The sequence below is a fragment of the Ctenopharyngodon idella genome, chromosome 12 (assembly GCF_019924925.1).
Source record: "Ctenopharyngodon idella isolate HZGC_01 chromosome 12, HZGC01, whole genome shotgun sequence".
Taxonomy (NCBI): domain Eukaryota; kingdom Metazoa; phylum Chordata; class Actinopteri; order Cypriniformes; family Xenocyprididae; genus Ctenopharyngodon; species Ctenopharyngodon idella.
In genome coordinates this window covers 24,122,148-24,146,012 of record NC_067231.1, presented here as the reverse complement: position 1 = coordinate 24,146,012, position 23,865 = coordinate 24,122,148, and the positions used below count along the sequence as shown (strand labels likewise).

The 23,865-nt window shown below is 38.1% G+C and overlaps 1 long non-coding RNA gene across 1 annotated transcript in view; it reads right to left on the bottom strand.

The window, feature by feature from the left end:
• Positions 1–22,087, bottom strand: part of LOC127523631 (uncharacterized) — a 71,618-nt gene extending 49,531 nt beyond the window's left edge. Inside the window, exon 1 of the long non-coding RNA XR_007932909.1 lies at positions 21,914–22,087. This is a non-coding gene — a long non-coding RNA (uncharacterized LOC127523631). The remainder of the gene's footprint in view (positions 1–21,913) is intronic.
• Positions 22,088–23,865: the final 1,778 nt, after the last annotated feature.

Below are 23,865 nucleotides of genomic sequence, written 5' to 3'. Positions count from 1 at the left end.
AAAGGCCCATTCTTCCGGCCTGAACCTGGTGTGAAGTAACCAGGCTTTCACTGCACTGGCGAGTGTTACACGGACTCAATGAGATTTACTATCGTCAGTCACAGAAGCCGTCAGGAACCTTTGCAGGCCCAATTACAAGAAAATAGAAGATAATGGGGGATTGATTGCTGCTAATGGATTTATTCTTTGGCTAATGTGCCTCAATAACCGTTTTTTATAACCTCTTTCCATTCAAGTCTGGTCTGCACCTCTCATCATGAAACACAACGAATGAGTTCTTTTGTATGTCATAAATCAAACATCATTGAGCTCATTGACTCTCTCCAACTCACTGTCCATTGTGGTCTGGTGCGCAATACACTTTTGTTTCACTGGGATGTTGCATTAATGCTTTCAAAATGGATCTAGAACCGCAACTTCCCCCTCGCTGCTCACTGACCTCCTAGAAGCAAAGCTAAATTAGACCTCACTGAAGGTAGCAGATGTCTGCAGCGGTTGAAGCACCTATGAACTATACTTGCGCAATGTGTGTGTTGGATGCTAACGGTCATTACCGTTAGCCACAGGAAACAGCAGCAGTTCAGATCACATAGGATAAGCGTCCACATTCCTGCTTGGAACAGCATCAGTGCTAACAATGGCACGCAATGACGCGTTCATTAAAATTCTGGAAACTTGGCACAACGAGAAACAAGAACAATAAGTGTCTCTCTCAGAGAACTGAAAGTCATGGCAAAAAATTAAATTAGCCACCTGCACTAGCAAGTGGTTTTCAGTACAAAAGGGAAGTATTCCGTCCTTGAATAACTTTGTGAAAGTCCTACATCTGAACCGTAAAATTAATTCCACTCAATACATCTGTGGATCCAGGTTCCAGTTTCATTCAGAAGATTCAGAAATTAACAAAAAATGCACATAATAATTAAAATATGCTAAATTAGATACAAGCTCGGGCCAATTTTTAATATTTCTCACTGTTTGATTTTAAGGACATTTTACTTTTGCACAGTTTTTGCACGTTTTATGAAAATCAATTACCTGAGTAAAAAATAAAAACTAAATATATAAACCAAGCAAGCATTACTTTACAAGAAATAATGTAGCAATATATATATATATATATATATATATATATATATATATATATATTATATTAATTAGTTTTAGGTTCCTACATGATGTTCAATGTAAATTCTGCATCCTCAAGTAAAGCAACTTAAGAAATCACTGCATTAACCAGAAAAAAAATGTAAGATGAGAACATAGTGAACCTTTATGTTTAATGCTTAATACAAACTACAATCATTTAAGGCTTCAATGGAAATTAGATTTTCAACATGAGAAAGCGAGGGTGACACAGAGCTAATAAACGACCCTGTGGAACTGAGACAAACCCCATTATAAAATGTTATTGAGGCTGGAAAATGCAACTTAATCCTTTTTTGAAGAGGTGGATCAGGTCCGACACAAACACACACACACACACACACACACACACACACACACACACACACACACACACACATATGTCTATCCCCTCCTCCTTGCATCCTGAATCCTACTTTGAAACAATCCTCCATAAACCTGGTGCAGTTTTACACTCCAGTACACTTGAAAACCCAGCGCCGCCTCTGTGTTGCAGTACCCAGAGAGCTTAACCTGGGGACAAAGACAACAATAACCACCAGACTTCCACCTATACTGCCGCCACAGAGGAAGGGATGGCCCTGCATTCACGACGCTGTGAACTCTGTTTCTTATTTGAGAGCTCAAAGAGTGACGGGGCTCTTACCGCACCCCCAAAACTCTCAGTACCTCCCCCCTCTAACGCCCATCAAGAGCTTGGCTACCATTGTCCTATTGTGTCCCGAGTGATGGATTCAATAGGTCCATACTAGAGGAGAAAAGTGGCAGGGAAAGGAACCTTAGAAGAATGCTAGGCTTGATTGGCAAGTTCACTCTCCTACCTGTCAAGAGTATGGATAAACAACAAGACTAGTTTTAAATGGGATAGTGCTGAAAGAGAGAGCATAGACTGAACCATTGATACTTAAAGGAAAATTTAACTCCATGAAATGCATAATTACAATATTAAATAACTGTTTTCTATTTTAATGTACTTAAATTGTAATTCATTCCTGTGATGGCAAAACAGAATTTTCAGCAGTTTTAACAGGAATGAAAATGAGGCTGTGAGGGATAAAAGAACAGTTCATTCTCAAACTCAAAAAAGTTCAGTAGACAAAAACAGAAAACAGTTTTGAACTGTGAGTTCGGAAAACTATGTGATCTAGTACCTTTATACAGTGCTTGCCATTGTAAAGTCTATCCATCACAGCCTTGTTTTCATCCACATTAAATTCAATATGGTGACTAAGATCTATTACTTCATTTGTCTTCAGTGTAGTGTTGTTAAAAGTTTCAACTTTGATACCAAGTTGGTTTTGAAATGTTAAAAAATGTGACGCTTTGATCGCTGTTGAGCAGATTCGCAAACACCTTTGATTGGCCGTTGTGTTCACATGCTCAACATATATGTCTGTGATTAGCTACAGTGATCAACGCACTGGAGTGTTTGAATTTGAAAGTGCTTTGAAAGCGGGAGCTTTTGAAAGCAGGCATCTATCTGTGGACCGGATCCGTCCACCATAGACGCCTGCTTTCAAACTTTCCCGTGTGTATTTGTGCAAGCGCTCGGTGAAGAGTGTCATTGATGTCTATTTACAACATGTTTTTGATGCGTTGATCATTGTAGCCAATTACAGACATATCTGATGAACGTGTGAACACAATGGCCAATCAGAGGTGTTTACGAATCTGCTCAACAGTGTTCAAAGCATCACATTTTTTTAATTTCAGTACCGACTTCAAAGTCGGTACTTTTGACAACACTACCTCAGTGTCACATGATCCTTCATGATTCTAATGTTTCAAAATATTATTCCAAACTTTTGACCAGTAGTGTGCACTTATTAGTTCTTTGGTGTTCCACTGATAAAATATCGGTAGTATTAATAACAATGACAGATATATTATATATATATATATATATATATATATATATATATATATATATATATATAAACTGTATATGCGGATTTCACTCCCAAAACTTTGTAGCGTGTACGTGGTGGTTGGTCCTCCTAGCAGCATGAAAAATAAAAATTTTATTCAAATTCTGAATGGATATATAGTCAAGAAAGCGTGCAAAGAGCGGCCTTTATAATCACTAAAAAGCTGTCACTCATTTCAGTTTATCGCAATCTCACAAAGTTCCATTATAAACAACGAATCTCTCTACACTGCACAATGAATCTCTTATTTACATCGTGTCTACACTTTGTTATAATGAGATGAGTTTGCATAACTCAGCATTGAACAAACAGTGGCATTTTGAGCGGTGAGTGGCTTCTGACTAAACTAAACATCTCCGATTGGCTATTGAGTTCAAGAAATCAACAGATATGTCTGTGATTGGCTACACTGCAAAAACACATTGTAAATAGAAACCTTTGAAGCTCTCCTGAGTGCAAACCAATACGCAATGAACCGTTTGCCAAATCTGTTAATATCCGTCAATATCCTCTTTTTACAGCCTCAACTGAAGGTGCTCTTGCTTTCATTTGAGGGTGCTTAGCACCCTCTAGCACCCCCATAGAACCGGGCCTGAGGTGACTGCGCAGAGATGGCAGTCACAGCAGCCATCATGAAAAGATTTAACTTAATAACAACATAAATAATAGAGATCATGATAAAAAAAAAATATATATATTCTACACTACTGCATTTATCCCTGATTTGGACAAGCAGCATCAATTAGGCCCACTTGTCTCAGCACTGGCTAATTGGCAAATGCAGAGAGGAGTTAATATTTACCCTGGCTAATGAATCCCTGTAGCAGTGGTGAGGTGGAGCGCGGTTTGTGATTCTGTGCTAATTCTGTAGCACTGAGTGCATTTGTCCTCCATTAGATGCTGTTGAAACATTAGGGCTCATTAGAGCTCACAGGCAAGTGTACTAAAGATGCGCCCAGACTGATAAGATATTAGCATTGCACTCTCTGGCTGCAATACACAATGGGCGCAAATGTGGTTTGGAAAAACGCCAGAAGCCACATTACTTTCCAATGCAATCTGGCTGATGAACACTCTGCCTCACCCCATGGTGCAGTGAGAATGATACCAAGGCCCTTTAAAAGCAAGTCAGTCTACTTGGTGGCCACACGATTTTCACATAGAAATTTGAAATTTTGAAGTAGAAAAACTGAAATAATACTTCTTGTTTAAAACGTACTTCAATAATAGATTTCTAATAGTACAGCTACTACTTGAATAGAAAACGACTGAAATTTCCAATACATTTTAAACAAAATGCCAGGTGATGGTTCTATCAAAAAGGTAATTGGCTCTTTATATGCAAAATGGAATTTTCTTTTATACAACTGCCATATTACAATTTATCCAGGTCCATCTCCTCCAACTTAAATAGTCTCTGAACAGTGTATACAATGAATTAACTAAATAGTTTTTACCAAGTAATATCTATTCCCCTTAGTCACAACAACATCCCAAAGGATGATGTCTGAACACAAAATGTCTCCTTCCAATTAATCGCTGTCTATTTAATTAGGTCAATATTTAATTCATAATTTTAACAACACTGAATTAAGCTCCATGTTAATTAGAATCTTGGATTACACACATTTAATGAGCCAAGTATTCAAAGCTATAATTAGGGCATCAATTTTACGAATACAAAAATGATCACGCTCTATAAAGATTGAGAACAAAACCTGACAATTAGGCTACACCTTAAAGTATCATGTTTTTCCTCATTTAAATACAAACTAATTTCTAGAGAAAACAGAAATTAACACAGCATAATGGCTTCTTTATACAAAAAAGTATATCTGCTCTCTCATCTCAAAAATGGGGGAGAGATGCTCCTCTAATATGTGTGGTTGAATTATAAATGACTGCAAGAGTTTTCTAAATCGTTTATCTTTTGCCAGGGAAAATAGCATGAAATATGATAATAGCAACAAGATACTTTGCCTATTCAGTTCCAATTACAAAGACAGCCTTTTAAACCTCTCCAATACAGATTAAAACCCCTGTCATGTTTGAGTAAAGTGTGATATGCTTCATGAATTTCATTTAAAACGATATGTAGTATTTGACATAATCGAGTAGATCTCTGATTAGCTTCAGCCTCCTATTGTGAGTGAAATGAGCCCTCCGCATCATTCTCGCTACATACTGTTTCATTGAAAGCCAGCATTTAAATAATGCCACTCTCACCTGAAGAGTGTTTGCCAATCTTAGGACTATCTGAGGGGAGAGCTTCATTTGAAAATATACGTCTTTTGATGCAGTGATGCCGATGACATTTTGCTTCGTATTGAAAGAAAAACAACAAAATCAACCACACACCAGGGATTTCTGCTCGAAAGAGACAGAGAGATGAATCGGGAGAAGCTCAACTACTTAATAAAATAAAATAAAAGACCTTAATTACCCTCTTAAAAATAAAGCTTCCAAAAGGTTTTTTTTGCAGTAATAAAAGAACCATTTTTGGTTCCCCAAAGAACCTTTCAGTGAGCAGTTCTTAAAAGAACAATTTTTTTTCTTAGTGTGAAGAACATTTTAATAATCTAAAGAACCTTTTCCACTATGAAGAACTATTTGAGGAATGGAAAGGGTTCATGGATGTTAAAGATTCTTCATGGAACCATCAACGCCAAAAAAGGGAACCTATTATGCTCCTTTTCATGTAATATAAGTCTCTGGTGTCCCCAGAATGTGTCTATGAAGTTTCAGCTCAAAATACCCCACAGATAATTTATTATAGCTTGTCAAATTTGTTTATTATAGCTGTTTTTGTGTGTGTCCCTTTAAATGCAAATGAGCTGCTGCTCCAGGCCTGCTTTCCAAAAGAGGGCGGAGCTTTAATAACTCACGCTTCGGTTGCTCAACAACAACAAAGCTGGAGAATCTCACGCAGCCAAAATGATCATAGTCAGTAACGTGTTCAGCCTTACATTGTTCAAACCGGAGTCGGACACTGATGGAAAGACTCGGGAAGAAATTACAACTTTTAGAATGCAACTGGACATTTTCTGAATGGTTCTGAACTCATCGACTAGCATGTGCCGTCGTGTTAATCTTTTGTGCAAATCCAGCATTGAATTATAGGAAAAGTGATTTCAGTAAAAGAAAATATCTCCCTTTGCACTGAACTTTAAGCGTCGTATCTTTGCAGATGTTGTTTATGCTCAAACAGCAACATTTCACACTAACTAAATTTAAAAGTTAGAATCATAATCAATATGAAAATAAATAAAGTGACTGAAACAAAGTGGTGAGACATAAATGTACAGTTGGTTCAATGAATTGTATTGTCTTTAAGTCACACCTTATTTCCGCAACACGTTTTCCATAGTTTTTTTGTGCACTGGAAATGTCTTGGAAAGACATTTCACTGACTGAATCGACACAAAGGTACACAACTGTACAACCTACTCAACAGAATATACTTCTATCCTTCCCAGCTTCATTTTCAAATGAAAAATGGCATTTACTCTGACTCTGATGTCCATGCAACGTCCATGACATCTTTAACATGCATACACACTGTGTGATAAAGTGACCTTCACAGAAAGAACTGATAACAAACCCAATTTGTACACTGATGACTATGTGGGTGTATCACCCGACAGGACCAGCAAACAGCGAGTGACCTTTGTAAAAGGTTTTTTTTTTAGGGTCAGGGGTCATCTATGCTACACCATGACTACTAATAGGCCAGGGACTCCAGAGATATGTGGAGGTACCTCCACCGTCACCCCACATTCCCTTGTCCCCGTTCACACACCCCAGTTATCTCCTGAATGCCTGATGCATCTGGGTCTGTCGGGCTCAGGCCAGTTTGAAGGGATTTGAGAGGACAGATTGCTAATCCGAACTTTGAACATGAGGCGAAGGCTTTGAGGGGAGGTCTCCGGCGTTGTGGGCTTTCGGTCTTTTCTTATGGAAATGCCGCCTGAGCAGCCAGAACAGCGATGAAAATGCCACAGGGCTTATCACAACACGACAGCCCCACCGACAGAGACCACGGGAAGAGACTGACAGATCAGCCAGTGCTAAGGACGGCCATCGCTATGTGACGTGTATCATCTTTATTATGATGTGTGCTCGTGACCAGTGTGTAAAGAAGAGGGAGAAAGAGATGAAAGAAATGTTACAGTAAAGTGTCCTGTCAGTTATAAGGAAAAGAGATTCATTTCTGTAATGAGGGTCATCTCCTTCGATTCAAAGTAAATGAGTAGCTCGACCCACAAATCTTTGAGTGATGCTCATAAATGTCAGAACTTCTAAATAAATGACAATAAGATTTAAATGTTTTCTTTGAATATTCTTTGAAACAGTGGATCAATCCCTGCAATGGATACCCACTGGGTTAGAAGATGGCATTTCTTTTAAGACCCCAATGACTTTCATCATATGGACAGAAATAGTTGAACCATTTAAAAAAAAAAAAAAAGTAAATAAAAAAAAATCTTTTTTGTGAACTGCATTATTCGTTTTGCAAAATCGATTGAGGACAAACTCTAAACAAAACAGAAAACCCAGCCTTAATGTGTCATTAAAGAACATACAATAAATACAAAGATAGTCCTTCAAAAACCCTCTTCCAAATGTGTCAGAGCACATGTGATTGTATATCAGCTGGTATGGACATATGGATGAGTGTCTGTTAGAGGTATGAGAGTACAATCTGTGAGCTAAACCCATCTGGTTAGAGACATATTTGGATGGGTGCTACACGTATGTTTGACGTCAAGTATGTGAGGCACGGAACACAGAAGGACCACAGGAAAAAGCCTGCATAATGACCTCATTTTAAATTACCAATATGTGACTCGACAAGATCACAAACTTCTTAAAAAAGGCCTAATCTCAAAGATTAGCGAATTGAGAGGATAAACAGACAAAAAGTCAAATCGATAAATAATCAATTAAGCCTCAAATTAAGAAAGATTAAGATTTACGAAATTCTTGATAACCTAAGGAATCATTAGTTAGAAATAGACATGAACTATGTTATGGAAGAAACAAAACCTATAGATCAAACCTGTATGGCACTTTCTTTTGTGGAACACACACACACACACACACACACACAATGTTTTTGTACATAAAACAATTTTGTTTTGGAACCCAATGTTCTTTAAAATGCAAAATATCTTTGTTTGTGTTTTGGAGAAGAAAGTCATACAGGTTTGAACAATGTCAGGGTGAGTAAATAATAGAATTTTCATTTTTGGGTTATCTAACAGTCTATTAGACTGTTCCTTCCATTACCGAGTTCATATCTATTGCTCACACTAATGTTCAATAAACAGACCAAATTTGGTAATCAAAGAGCAAAGGCATGTCAAAACTATTTTCTAGAGATATTGGGTTGCTGTGGATGGCACAGGGCCAGATAAGTCCTTTTCGCACTCAGCAATAGACATTTACAGAGCCAACGAGGCAATCATTCACATGCATAAGTGTTAAACAGCATCCATTGGTACCATTTTGAGCGGTCTAGTGTCTTTTAGACTTTGTAAAGTTGGATGCAATGCATGCAGTGTAGAACACATTAGGGGGCCATTTACACAACACCGTTTTCAACTAAAAACGGAAAACTTTTTATGCGTTGCGGCCATTCATTTACATGACATTGGCATTTTGGGGGCCTGAAAAAATGCAAAAAAATGCAAAAAAAAAAAAAACTTTCAGTCTACAGACAGTTTTTATTTACAAAGTTACATCGCCAACTACTGCATGCATGATTCAGCGTTTTTAATCTTTTTCATGGATCCATGTGAATGGGGATTGTTTTGACAATGTTGTAATCTGTACGCAAAAAAAAAAAAAAAAAACTTTTCTGTTTTTAGTACATCGTTGTCATATAAACATACCCTAGCCAGTCGCTAGCCAGTTTTGCCATTTAGCCTGCTTTAAAAGTAGCTAAATGTCGCTAGATTACATAATGCGCCAACCGTCTGCACTTTACATCTGTTTTCTCTCCTAATCCGTGCTCGGATACAGTATTTTAATACAATATAGAGCTGAATGTCCAATAAAGATCTTCTCATTTACATATTTTCTGTCAGACAATAAAAAGAGTATGATATAGTGACTGACAACATGTTAACCAGCAATCCAAAAAGTCACTAGATTTGTTGCTAGTCACTGTAAGAAAAAAAAAAAAAAAAAAAAAAAAGTCACTAAAGGGGTCTGAAAAGTCAATAATCTTGCACCAAAGTGGCCAAGTTGGCAACACTGTCACTAGCAGGTGTTGAACTTTGACTACAGTATCCAACAGCATCAGTAGACAGATCAACAGAGCATCACAACGGCTTCAAATTGCGGAGATGACTTGACAAACTAATAATATAAATGAATAAAATATGAAAGAAATTGTGCAGTGTGCATTTAGATTGTTTAAATGCAATTTAAGGTACATTCAATAGTACACTGTATCATTTCCTGCATGTAGGCCTATGCATGTTACAGTTTAGATTCATCGTCGTTCCTACCTAATGTGGTGATGATGGTTTGACTAAACCTCCTCCCACTGTACCACATGCCTCAGCCTTAATGACAGACCATTATCAGCCTGAGATTGCAGCAGGGGAAATAAGCTTCATACTGCCTCAGCATCCAAGAATAACTACTCGATGCAGGATATCTCGAAGAGCGAGAGAGAGAGGGAGAGATTAGGCATCCTATAACTGGAGCGAGCGCTCATGACTGTGGAATGGTATGTCAGTGCCAGCGTGACTAAGTCTATGCAGTCATGGCTATATTTATATGAATAAAGGCGTACAATGAAGTATGACACGGATAATTTATGACAGATTATTCATAAACATGGATGAATAATGATCTGAAACACAGTCAAACCTTTTGATGCTTTTATTTTTGTACTGACGTCAACAGAGCTTAACTATACATGTTTCTATACCATGTTGAAGTCCATATAATCTCCTTTTCAGTATTAATTACGAATCGGATCGGCAACAGTTATTTTAGTTTGAAAAATAATAGAAGAGAACAGCACAGTAACAAAACTTAGTTATCTACAGATGCCTACAACAAAACAGATGTTAGAGGCAATGTGAAAGCACTGGGTTGTAAACTCAAGTACAAGAACGATGCTGTGAAAACACCATTACTGCAGTGCGGTACTTCAATTTTGAACACTGATGTCCTATGTCTGAGTGCTTTCTCCCTCACTTTTGGTTGTTCTCCAATTTGCTAACAAAAAAGGCACTTTCTAGCACAATCTGACTTAATGTTGATTCTTCAATTCTATTCAAGTTTGTCCTCAACTCCTTAATCCATTAGAGTTTAAAAAGTTTTCCTGTTAAACGATTATTTGCTCTGAGAGTTTTTCCATCTGAAATTTGCATTACCATTGAGTTAACAAGAAAAAAAGATGACGTATTTGTCTTTCGTTCTTGATTTTAAACACCAACCAAAAGGCACATACATAGTTTTGACACTCATATGCATTTCAATGCACTTACTAATCCATTACTAATGTAAATGATCAGAACTAGACATAATACGTTTTATGAATTTATTGCCCACACACAATAACAACCAAAAAAAGGGAAAAGTTTGATGAATATTGCTCTATCATTCACCAGTAAATCAATTATATGCTAATTTAAATGCCTGGCTGCAAGTGCAATCTCTCTTTGACTGCATGCATTATGAAATTAGGAAACAGATTCCTAAGTTCTGATGTTATTACGCAGAAATGTCAGCTATCGAAAGCTGTAGACTTTAACAAGGAAAACAGGTGTCGCTGTCAAGACCAGTTTCAGCAAAGAAACCCTGAGCGTGCCATGTATGTGTGCGACTTAGAAAAATAGATTGAGATTTACTGTTTATTTGTCACAGCTCCAGTGCCTGTCTGTATGCATCTGTAGACTCATTAATCATCGTGTCCCAAACACACACACAAACACACTGAGGAAGAAGTTGACGCAGCAACGCATTCTGGTGCCACTTAGTATGACAAACTCACACACACTGGCACCAGTGCCTCAAACAGGCCCAATGTGTTCGCCAAATATGCCCACCCTGCCATATTCACCCTGTACCAGCTGCTATATGGGCTTCCAGAAACTTCTACATCACCCACAGTTCTATTAGGCCACCAGCCACCAAATTTACAGTGGCATCTGGGGTCCAGGGGGATTAATTAACTCCAGGAAAGACCACCTCCATACTCACAAGCTCCTGACTATCCCTATCGGCATCTTAGGATCCTTTTCGACTGACCCACCCGGATCTGTGCAATACTGCCGGCCCATCAATCATTAACTGACCAACGTCTTTCATCTCCGCTGTGTAACATAAACATGGGTGCAATTTGCTTCGCTGCTCTAGTGGGTGCCCCTTTCCTGTTTCATTAGAGTTGATTTTCTATGGTGCCACCTCCTATAGATATCATGCAGATGCACGGAGGAAGAAAGAGAGGGTGACATAGAAAGGCGAGGAAAGGGGTCCAGGGTGACTGGCAAGCAGGTGTGACAATATGCAACTGGGTGGGGTAAGGGGTTATAGAGAGACGATCTGGGACATGGCCTGTGTTCCCATGAAACCCCAGTTGTGGGGTCCCCTTTGTGCATTAGTACTTCATTAATCAATGTCACAGCTTCCACGGTACTCAGACGCCCATAATGGCCATAAAAGTTCGATATACATCAATGTTTTACAATGATGCATTTTGAATATCATTGGTGCAACAAATTCTCTCTAAATTACACGTGTGTGGCCATGTTTGAGCACAGTAGCTGTACTCAGTTTTAGTATGTTTTTTTTTTAACTGGTTAAAGTCATTTGCAGTCTACTAAACATTCTTAACTAGAAGCAAAAATGTGTAAGAATTGTTTCAGAGAATACTGTGAATTAATGAAAAATTATTACCCTAAGATATTTCTGACTCATGATGTCTTATTTTGAGCATAAACCCAATTTTATTAGATTTATTTTTTTAGAAAAAAGTGATTAAATGTGATACAAATATTATGGATATATTTATTTTAGAATTCTATATTATCAATAATATTATTTAATTGTTTATTATATATATTAAGTATATATTTTAAGTATTTATTACCAAACAGGCAGTAATTCTGTAAATTACTGAAAGTGTGAAAACAGTGCAGTATTTAATAACGTGTATTTATGATTACATAAAATGCTATCAATGTATTAGCCAGTCAAAGGGGTCAGCCATTTTATTTTATTTATTTATTTATTTATTTATTTATTTATTTATTTTGCTGTGCTGTGTGACGCAGATAACTTTGGCATAACTGTATTTTTCAAAATTGTTCAAATTTTCCACCTACAGAGAAACTCATATCAAATCAACTTTTGTCACGAACCGATAGACAATTCACAAGGCATCTAACAATAGCAATAAATAAACTTAGCGAGGCCTCTAAACATCTTATGCCATCACAGAGACATTTCAGAACATGAAGCAAAGTTCAGATACCCATACATTTTCTTCACAAACTCATAACTACAAAATCTGACTAAAGAAGCTAAGATCAAATCAACCTGCATCATGCAAATTACAACAGTAAATATAAATGGTACCACCTTACAGGTTCTATACTTTAACATTAGTTAATGCATTAAGTACTGTATCATAAACTAACAATTAATTTGTGGTAATGTTTTAATGTTTAACATTCAATGTTGTACTGTATAGAAACTAACATTAAAGGGTTAGTTCACCCAAAAATGAAAATTCTGTCATTAATTACTCACCCTCATGTTATTCCAAACCCATAAGACCTTCGTTCATCTTCGGAACACAAATTAAGATATTTCTGATGAAATCCGAGAGCTTTCTGACTCTTCCATAGACAGCAATTAAATTACCACATTCAAGGTCCAGAAAAGTAGTAAAAACATTGTTAAAATAGTCCACATGACTACAGTGGTTCAACCTTAATTTTATGAAGCGACGAGAATACTTTTTGTTTTTTTAATGATGTCTTTTCTGGGCCTTGAAAGTGGTAATTAAATTGCTGTCTATGGAGGAGTCAGAGAGCTCTCAGATTTCATCAAAAATATCTTAATTTGTGTTCCAAAGATGAACGAAGGTCTTACAGGATTGGAACGACATTCAGTGATACAAACAGAGTTCATTTCGACTGTAAAGCAGCTCTAAAAAGACAGTAGTGTCATTGTTCAGCTGAAGTCAGTTGAGTGTTGATTCAGTTCCATTGTAAAGATCATCAATTATTAAATTAGTTCATTTCATCTATAAAGTAGTTCTGCAGAAAAACAGTGATGTCATCATCCAGCTCAGTTCAGTTCTCATTCAATAGTGTCAGTACAGTCAAATCAATAATATTGTTGAATAGTAAGTGTCCCCAGCAAAGCAGGCCAGAGGTGACAGTGGCAAGGAACCCAAACTCCATCAGGTGACAGAATGGAGAAAAAAAACCTTGGGAGAAATAAAAAACCTTGGGGGACCAGTCCTCCTCTGGACAACATACAAACATGGTGCGATTATGATTCAGGCTGCATCACAAGTCAGAAATCAGATTGTGGGTCAGTAGCATTCAAAATATTTCATCCAGTTCCTTCTGCTTAAAGATTGGATTCATCACACTGGTATGGAGACAAAGCTGGTTGTAGATGAATTGCAACTACTGCAACTACCGGTTTGCTAATGTCAATGTAACACAACCTTATTGTAAAGTGTTGCCATATAAACTTTGCAAGTACACAAAGAACAAATGGTGCCATCGCTGAGACAGAACAGAATATGCTGCAAAGTTCACTTAAGAACTTCTTATTCAATTAGAATGGATGAAGCTGGCCTGCTTTCTAGAAATCTGGTTGCTGTTTTGATGAGGCTCTTTTGGAAAACATTTTCCATGATGTGTTATTTTGCGATGCTCATTTCGGGTGAAATTTGAGTGGGTTGATGAGGGTGACATGAGGAGAGTGCGGTCACATGAAAATACTCGAATGTTCTTGAATGATTTTAATGATGCAGTCATTCAACGAACGTATGGAACGGTTAAAAACTGGGGTTTCTTAAAAGGAACCAGAAAGATTTTGTGCAATGCAAATGTCCCAGCGCAGCCTGTTGGGAATCTGAGCAGGAATTTGCCCAGCCAATCTCTAACAATTTGAATGACCTTTTGAGTTGGGTATTGTGTTTTATTTGAACGTTATACGTCAGTGATTGCATGAAGTCAGTTTCGGTAAATGTCACCAAATCGCTTTGAAATGAGGACCAAAAATATGAACTCACACAAATACAATTACTCTTCCACATGATTGATCAAGCAGAAGGCCGTGCACCTTTGCAAATACAAAATCAAATCACACCAGCAGGAACGGCTGCATGTCTATAATTTACGCCCCATTTGTTATGATACGAGATCAAAGTCTGGTGGGGGTTGGTTAGGGGCTTTGGGAACCCCCGCGAGGACAGCACCCCGAGACCTCGCAATCCACTCCCCGAGGCTCTCTTTGACCCGTCCCAGGGGCTAGTAAATCAGACAGCACCCAGGCTTGGACCCACCAGCCCGACCGCCTGGCAGACAGAGGGGAGATCAGTCACACTCGTCCCCTGTGGCTAACGTTGATCCGAGTCTTAACCCTGATCTCTTAGTTTATCAGCTCTTATATTCCTTAATAAAGGCAACTGCACTAGTCCCTTTGTGCCACTAGGGGGAGTCTATCCCACAGAGTTCCCTACAGCTCTTAAAATGTCTTTCTCCTGCTTACTTCAAAATGCTTGGTCTACACAAGCTGGAAAACAAGAAGTGAAGTACAGCACGGGGTACAATTCTGAAACCATGGCACAGAAACCACATTAATCAGTGACTTGGATTCGCATCAGTTTTCATCTGGTGTGTTAAAAGCAGAACTGATAAATGTGTTCTATGGGCCTGATGACCACCCTAGCTCATCTGGACCCACTCAGAGGAAAATGGCAGCAGTTCAAGAACTGAAACATGGAAATTTACACACACAACACAATGTGCTGAATAAAGGGTGTCGATTGCTTTCATTCACTGTTAGCCCTGTATTCAAGGGTGTGTATAGAGATTAATGTTAGTGGATGTTCCATGTTCATTGTATTTCAATCAATACATCCAAAAGAGGATTATTATATGCAAACACAACCACATAAATGTTTTATCAACTTTTTTACGGCACAATATTTTTATCAAAAGAAACAAAAAGAAAAAAATTAAAACAGGCTTCAAATTTTTTTGTGATCTGCCTTGGAAACTTTAATATGTATTCATCATTTTTTTTTTGTTGCTACTTTTAAGTATTTATTACCTATCAGGCAGTAATTAAGTAAGTTACTGAAAGTGTGAAAACAGTGCAGTATTTAACAATGTGTATTTATGATTACATAAAATGCTATCAATTTATTAGCCAGTCAAAGGGGTCAGCCATTTTATATATTATATATATATATATATATATATATATATATCTCATTTCAGTCAATTAAAGTTCTGCAAGTTCTACAAGTCAAAGGCACCCATAGTTGAACAAACACCCAAATTTGTAAAAAAAAACCAACAACAAATCTAATTATATATAACATCAAGGTTGGGTTTACAAAAATAAATGCAAATGAGCAAAACATGGTCATTTGTCTGATCTGAGCATCTCCTGCATGTCAGGACTTGAGATCTTACAGAGAAAAACAAAATGGAAGAGAAAGGCAAATGAAGCAGACTTCATAACAAACACACCAACACATCCAGTAGAGGTTGAAGTGATGTAAACCAGCAAGTATTTGCATAGTGTCAACAAGCAAGGACAAACCGTAGTCGTCCTCCCTAAGTACTGCTGCCAAATTTGTTTGAAATGATGTGGGATAAGTTTCGTGACAAGTCTTGAGATCAGAATCATTTGTTTGAACATCAAAAGGCTACACCTGTCAGATGAATAACTTGTTCTTTCTTGGCACCAACTAAAAACAGGTGTTAGTGACAAGACATAAAGACACAATAAAAGGTTTTGAATTGGTAGTTTCTAAATATTACATTGAAGAATCTCAGCCAGTAATGCCTGATTCTATTAGGGCCTGTTCACACAGAATGTGTTTTTGATTTGGAAAACGCAAGACGCAGGAAGTGGAATGGGAAGAAAACGCAAGGTCTTGAGAAGTCGAACTGATTTTATCTTGAGAATAAAATCAGTTCGCATTTTTAGAACGTCGTGTGCGCGGGATGCTGCAAAAGACGCAAGACATTAATGGTCAAACACATCCGTCTAGCGGGTGTTTACATAGAAAAATAATGGAAAGTAGTGCAGCGGGATGGAAAAACGTGTTCTGTGTGAACGTCCCCTTAGTCTAGCTTGATTCTAAATCTTAAACATATTTCTGATAATAGAAACATCATTTCTCAAAATTATTCTATTCCACACTATTCCAACCCAGGATCATTGGAAAAATGTGCCTGCGTCAACATTTCTGCAAAATATTACGTTGTTTCTTGCATGTTTCACAACACTTTCAAAGTGAAATGCCTGTTGAGTGGCGCTAAAAGGTTAATGCCCAATCGCATTTGAAAATAACATACCACCTACACTAGCAATCCTGCTCCCGAAGGGCCACTGTCCTTCAAAATTTAGCTCCAACTCCAATTAAAGACACCTGAACCAGCTAATCAAAGTCTAGCTAGGCATACTAAAAACTTCCAGGCAGGTGTGTTGAGGCATGTTGGAGCTAAACTCTGCAAGACAAGAAGTTTGGACACCCCTGACCTACACCAGACTCTACCCTAAAACTAACCAATAGTGTTAACAAAAACAAATGCGAGATAAAAAAATGTATTTGCTGAAGTAACCATGCCATTTTAGCTTGCTTCTACAAGTCTTTGAGTACTTTTATTGTGACACGATTTTCCAGTGATTCTAGATTGCACTATACACCTGTTGTCATGGTGCATTGTGGGAAAACACTGGGAGGATTTCAACAACCTAATGGCCCTATAAATGGCCGACTCCCTAGTATGGAGTTGACTCAGACAAACCCTATATTTTCAATGCTATTTACCAGGCATCACTTTACAGTACATTACTGTACATGCAATGTCTTTTACAGAATTTGCTTGGTTTTGTGTTTTATCTGTGTTTAATTATGATGAAGAGAATATGTTTGTCTAAAGTGTAGTACTGAGAATGTGTTTATAGTTTCAAGAAAAAAAATTAATAATTAAAAAAAAAAAACTGTTAAAAAATCCCATCCCAAAGTATCAACCCATCCTGCCTGGAACACATTCACACAAATTCAACGGCATCTCAATGCACTGTACGCCATCTGTCTGACTGCTAAGCTGAGTGAATGTTGAGGGGGAGGTAAACTACAGTACAGTGTGATCGTACAGGGGGATCTATATAAAAACCGTGCAGGGACACAGTCTGTAATTGTTCCCTACTTAAGCGAATCAAAGGCCTGATCTCCACACGGGCCGTGCAATATGATTGAGCTGTCAGACACAATATGCTAATTGTCATTCTTAAGATGCCTGGCGGACGGCTACATTCCAGAACTATGCTACTGTTATATATAGATCTCCTTATTGTCAGGCTGGTGAGTCGAACCTCTTGAATTGGAGTTAAGGGTGAATAATCCATTTACACAAGCGTCTGAAAGTACAATGGCAATGCCTCCTTTCACAGTCTGAGAAAGGGATGTTTCTATGAGAAAAAAAATATGGTTTAAAATAAAGACAGTGACAAATATTCACATTCTGATGAGTTATATCGAAGCGCTTCTTATTGAAAAGATCTAGAATTTAGTGACTGTAAAACAACTGGTGCTTTAAACGAACAAAAAAAAAAGTCTATGGTGAAACTTCTATCACTTTTCAAAAGTTAATATGTGATAACTTACTTGACTAGACATTAGAAGCTTAAAAAAAAAATCTGATTTATCTTTTTTTGCCAGTATAATATGCACAAAAGTCACCCTTAGACTGGATTATGGGAATCGGATTGGCCTGTTCTCCTTTGATCTGCTAGATTACAGTGAATCTGTCATGGCAGGCTTGAGGATGGAAAAGTTTGGTCTGCCGGCCGGGCAAGTCCTTAGCTGGGCAACATTCTTCCACCCATAGATCAGGCCTCTGAGATTTGTTATGGTTAGAGAACGTTAGCGCAAGCCTCTGGGAAATTTTGCAGAGCTAGTTAATATTCAGTGCATAAGGTGACCATGAATGAGTAGTCGTGCTAATGTACCAGTACGTTTATCTAGCAGAGCACAGGCTTGACAGATCTTTACAATTCAAAGTAAACTGTTTTATACATAGACAAGATATGTCTCCCTGCATGCTACTGTTTATTCATGAGATGTTCAGCCAATAGGAGCAGTGTGTGTCTCTTTGGGATCAGATCTTGCGATAAATGCTTGCTGTGTGGTGGTTAGATACAGTCAGTCTGAGCCAGGGAGCTGGGTGAAAACAGATTAAAGCTGCCTGTTAACCTTTGGGACATGTCTCTTGGAAATCCAGTCTGAGTGGGATAATTGGCTTTTTTAATTAGTTATACCAGTGCTGGAACAGAGGAAAGCACTTATGTTAATCACAGCACAAATACCTTGACACTTCCCCTCATGTGCTTGACAGGATGTCTGATTGGCTGAAGTGTTTAAGTGGAGGAAGCCTTGCTCCTCGTTTTAACACTACAGATGCTCTTAACACACACTCTTAACTGTAATGATGCCTCAGAATCATTTGAGTGTCCTTGAAATGAGCAGTTCAATGACAAGTATTATACTTACAATGAGTGAAGACGGTGTGTTTTGGAGAGAAGAAACAAGATTTAACTTTGGTAAAGAATATTCTGAGTTCAACACAAGTTAAAGGGTTAGTTCACCCAAAAATGACAATTCTGTCACCATAATTACTTACCCTCATGTCGTTCCAAACTCGTAAGGCTTCCGTTCATATTCAGAACACAAATGAAGATATTTTAATGAAATCTGAGAGATTTCTGTCCCTCCATTGACAGTCCACGCAACTACCACATTGACACTTCAATAAAGAACCATTGAGGTTCATTCTTGTGTGTTAAGCAGCACGTTTGAGCTTCTGCAAGAACCAATGAGGTTTGTTCTTGTGTGTCCAGTAAGTACGGATGAGCTTACGTTTATGTTTGCTGATGAATGTTTATGTAAATAATAGCCTAAAGTCCATCTGTTCATCATATGAAGCAGTTTTGTCTATGCAGAAAATTTGGATTTAACCACTCGATATGGATTAGTTTTACAATCCCTTTTTGAAGTGTCAAAATAGTAGTTGCGTGGACTGTCAATGGAGGGGCAGAAATCTCTCAGATTTCATTAAAATATCTTCATTTGTGTTTCGAAGATGAACGAAAGTCTTATGGGTTTGGAACGACATGAGGTTAAGTAAATTATGACAGAATTTTCCATTTTGGGTGAACTAACCCTTTAAGCTCAATCGACAGCACTTGCCCCTTGTTTTCTTTTAAAAAAAACAGCAAAAAACTGCCACAAATCAAAATTATTCTTTGTGGTAATTTATACCACAAATGCCGTCATTTGAGCTTAACTTGTATTGAACCTAGTGTTGTCAAAAGTACTGACCGCGATACCAAATCGGTACTGAAATTTTAAAAAAAGTGATGCTTTAAGCACTGTTGAACGGATTCGTAAACACCTCTGATTGGCCACTGTGTTCACGCTCTCAACAGATATGTCTGTGATTGGCTACAATGATCAACGCTTCAAAAACCATGTTGTAAATAGACATTAATGACACTCTTCACCGAGCGCTTACACAGATACACACGGGAGTGTTTGAAAGCAGGCGTTCATGACAGACCGGTCCGCTGATAGATGCCTGCTTTCAAACGCTCCAGCTTTCAAAAGGCTTTCATATTCAAACACTTCCGTGTGCTTTCATATGCTCCCGTGCGTTGATCATTGTAACCAATCACAGACATATGTTGAGCACGAGAACACAATGGCCAATCAGAGGTGTTTACGAATCCGCTCAGTGCTCAAAGGGTCACATTTTTTAAATTTCAGTAAAGTCGGTACTTTTGACAACACTAATTGAACCCAGAATATTCCTTTACACACACTTTTTCCAAAATCAAAATATCTTAAAAATGGATATAAAAAGCCATTCTTCAAAAAAATTGCTAATCATAATGGAGAAGATGTTGTGTAATTTAAAAAAGCTGTTCTTCATGAACACAACTAAATATTTCTCTTAAACAGCAATTTGCTCTAAATCAAATCTCTTACCAACTCATACTTCAATTCTTAATCTACTTGCAACTAAACTCAACTAAACAAGAAGGGAAGAGAATGTCAATATGCTTAAGATAAATGAGCTTTTCCAACAACGTTATCTGTCTGATGAAGAGTTATGTTTCCCCTTCATTCCTTTATAAATCAAGTGTTTTATAAATCTTATAGAAAGTCAGCACAGTGCAAAAACACACTCAGAGCTCAATATCCGTTTCGAGGGAATTGTGTGACAGTGATTCAGCATGTGTTGTTCAATTACAGGTTTGAATCTCTCTCTCCCTAAATTTCTCCTCCATCTTCCTCCTCTCTCAATAAGGAGTCCCTTTCTCTGAGTTCGTGAATGCAGACATTAATCACTCCTTTTGCAGACAGTGACATCAGCATCGGTCGGGTAAACACACAGGTCATTTTAAAAGCGTTTCCTTCTCAGAGAGACTACTACTAAACCAACAGACAATCAGTCTGTGAGCATGTGACATTAATTGACAAGATGTAGAGCAGTACAATCCCACGGGACCCTCACACCGTTATGACCTAATGAGTGACATCATTAGCGTCAATAGGAAAAATCTACTGTACTCAAATGCATGGGCACCTGCAACGTGCCAGTCGCAGGCGTCATACAAGCACTCACTGATGTGAATCAGGTGTACAGAGAATAAACATACATAAAAGTGCAGACTTTTACACATGCAACTGATGCATAAACACATTTACAAACTATGCAATAATTAAAACACAAGGTCTGCCAACAGATTCTCAATTCATTTGAATTTCAGTCTTGCTTAACAGACTCAATGTCAGTTGGTTGACTAGGGTGAACAAAGGCGGCTTTGGTTACCCCACTGCATCCCACCCCCTCTCCCAGTTTGGCAAGCTGTCAGGGGATTATTTCATAGTGGTTATGGGATGGAAGATTTAGGGAGCAGACGGTACCTCCACTGCATTTAAAAAATAAAAACCCAGATGGACACCTTTTAAAAAATAAGGTTCCATTGGCCCAAGCAAAACCAGGTCTCTACATTTTCCACCCAAACTTCTCACCCTCTCTCTCAGAAAACATGGAAAATGGCCCAGGTGATGGTAACGACCTGGCTGATTTTTTTACTTTTCAACTGCATAAACCATAAATTGTCCTTTCGCCTCATAGCCAGTATATTACCTATGACATCAATCTCCTGACACTGGGAAACGCACCAGGTCCCTTTAAAAAGCAAGCACCATTGCCTTCGAAAAAATGATCATTTTTGGTGCATGACATCTCTTTATTGTAAGACATTTTGGGCCAAGGGTCTACAAGGGAACAACCTCGGGACTCATGAAAAAAGCTCAAACATGCATAAGTCTAGCACATCTTGGCTTTCACATCATCCTAGCTAAATGCCATATGCCATAAGCAATATCATATAGACTTTACATCCACATAAAAAAAAACTACAGTATTGTACATTGAATTGCTGCACAATGATTAAACAAGCTCTTGAGCAAATATTGTGTATTATCACATTGATTATGTTGTTGGACAGAGGAAAAGATACAGGAAGAGATCAAAACTCACCATCTTTGAAGGACAAACACAACACTTGTTCCAAATGAGTGGTCTGGTCTGGACTGGTCCTGAACCTATACGTTTTTAAAGGTTAATTAAGACTGACAGTATCAAACCAAAATGCATAGGCTAATCCAACTCCAGGTTTCAAATGAACTAATCCAGTGCATAGAACTCACACAATCTTATAATAATCACCGGAGTGGATAACAATGTCACATGAAAGCAATAACAAGTCCTGGGAAAGTTTAGCTAGCATCTGCTGGTATTAAAAAGAAGTTTACATTTCGTCAACATAGGCCACTCGAAACGAAGTTCATGATAATCATTAGTTTCTTATATGTTTTTTGATGGAACGGTTTTGAAACGATTATAACGCGACCAGTAAAGCGATTCTCGATCCGTTTATTTTTAGTGAATCATAAATCGATATTCGGTTCTTTTAGTGAATCAACAACAAACGGCGCAACCGAGAAAGACTCTTGTGAGTCGCCTGTCATGTGGAATTATTGAGACGGTTCTTTTCGGTGAATCAAAAACATACAGCACGACAAGTAAAGTCCGATTCCTGAGCTAATGAATGAACCCTTCATGATCAGGTAGACCAGTGAAGTCCGATTCACGATTGAATGACGCTAGAACCGGTTCTTTTTAGTGAATCAAAAATACACAGCACGTCCACTGGCGAAAGACTCTTTTGAGACGGTTGTCTTTAGTTGACCAAAAACATACAATGCGACCAGTGTAGTCCCATTTGTGAGTAGTTATAAGTTAGGCTAATCTGAATTAATTTCGTCATGTTCGACTCCATGAACCAACTGTTATGTTCTTTTTACAGTGCGTGCCAACTACAGCGCCAAAACTCCTCTCATGTCGCTAGCAACGCTTAACGCCTCCGCTTTGGGGAGTGTCTGTAAGGTGTTTAATTTATGTTCTTTTCAACACATGGCACGGACAATATAATCATCAGAGATGCACGCGATTGAATTTGGAAATATGTAAGCTTTGTTTCTAAATGCCCCAAATAAAGGTATCCTGTCAATTTTATATAAACTTGTAAACCCAGCCAGTAATCACTCACTTCTGTCCCACCCACTTTTTAAACAAAGGTATGCCAATGGTTTTGTGTAGACATGCACTTATGCAGTTGATGAACATTTTGAGCTTTATCATATTATTAAAACCGGCCCAGTTAGGGTTAATGTAGCCTAATGTTACCTTTTATCATAAATGAACAAACTCCCAAGCCAGCATGAGAAAAGATGAATGAGAATATGCTTAATGTTTTCTCTGAGTCTTAATTTATTTGACTCCATCCTGCAGTGAGAAATCCCTCTGCATGTAGATCATTTACTGTGATGTAAGAAAAGCTAATCTCTCTCTCTTTTTTTTTTTTTTATTGATAAAGCCTTCTCCTGTTAGCTCCATATTTGATGGTGTGTCTTTTGTTAAATATGATATTGCAGAACATCTTGTATGTGGTATGCACATGAATATGTTCAAACATGTACTTTCTTTGCTCTGGCTATGTTTGGGCAAACACTGTGAACAAAAACCCATGATACCGCCAGGGTATCTCATGGCCAAATGATGCGTGAGTGAGTAATAAAATAAAAGATATATACTCTGTCCCGAATGACGGGCTATTTGGGGCCTAATCTGAGGCAGGCGGAGCAGCCAGTTTCTGTATAAGGGATCTTTTCATGGCACTGTGGGGCCCAGCACTTTTTGGGAAGGAGCCACAAGGAAAAAAGAGCCCCCTCTACCCCCTTCCTCTAATCATTCCACTGCCACCTCTTTGTGGGGCTTTTTCACTTTGATTTCATGTTTGCCCATCTTATCCTCCTGAGAGGGGGTATCTCAAGATATTTCCCTGTATACAAAAGCCCCCTCCCTACCATCAACCACCCTTTCCTCTTTCTTCTTTCTCGCATTTTTTAAAGTTGCACTCTGTCTTAACA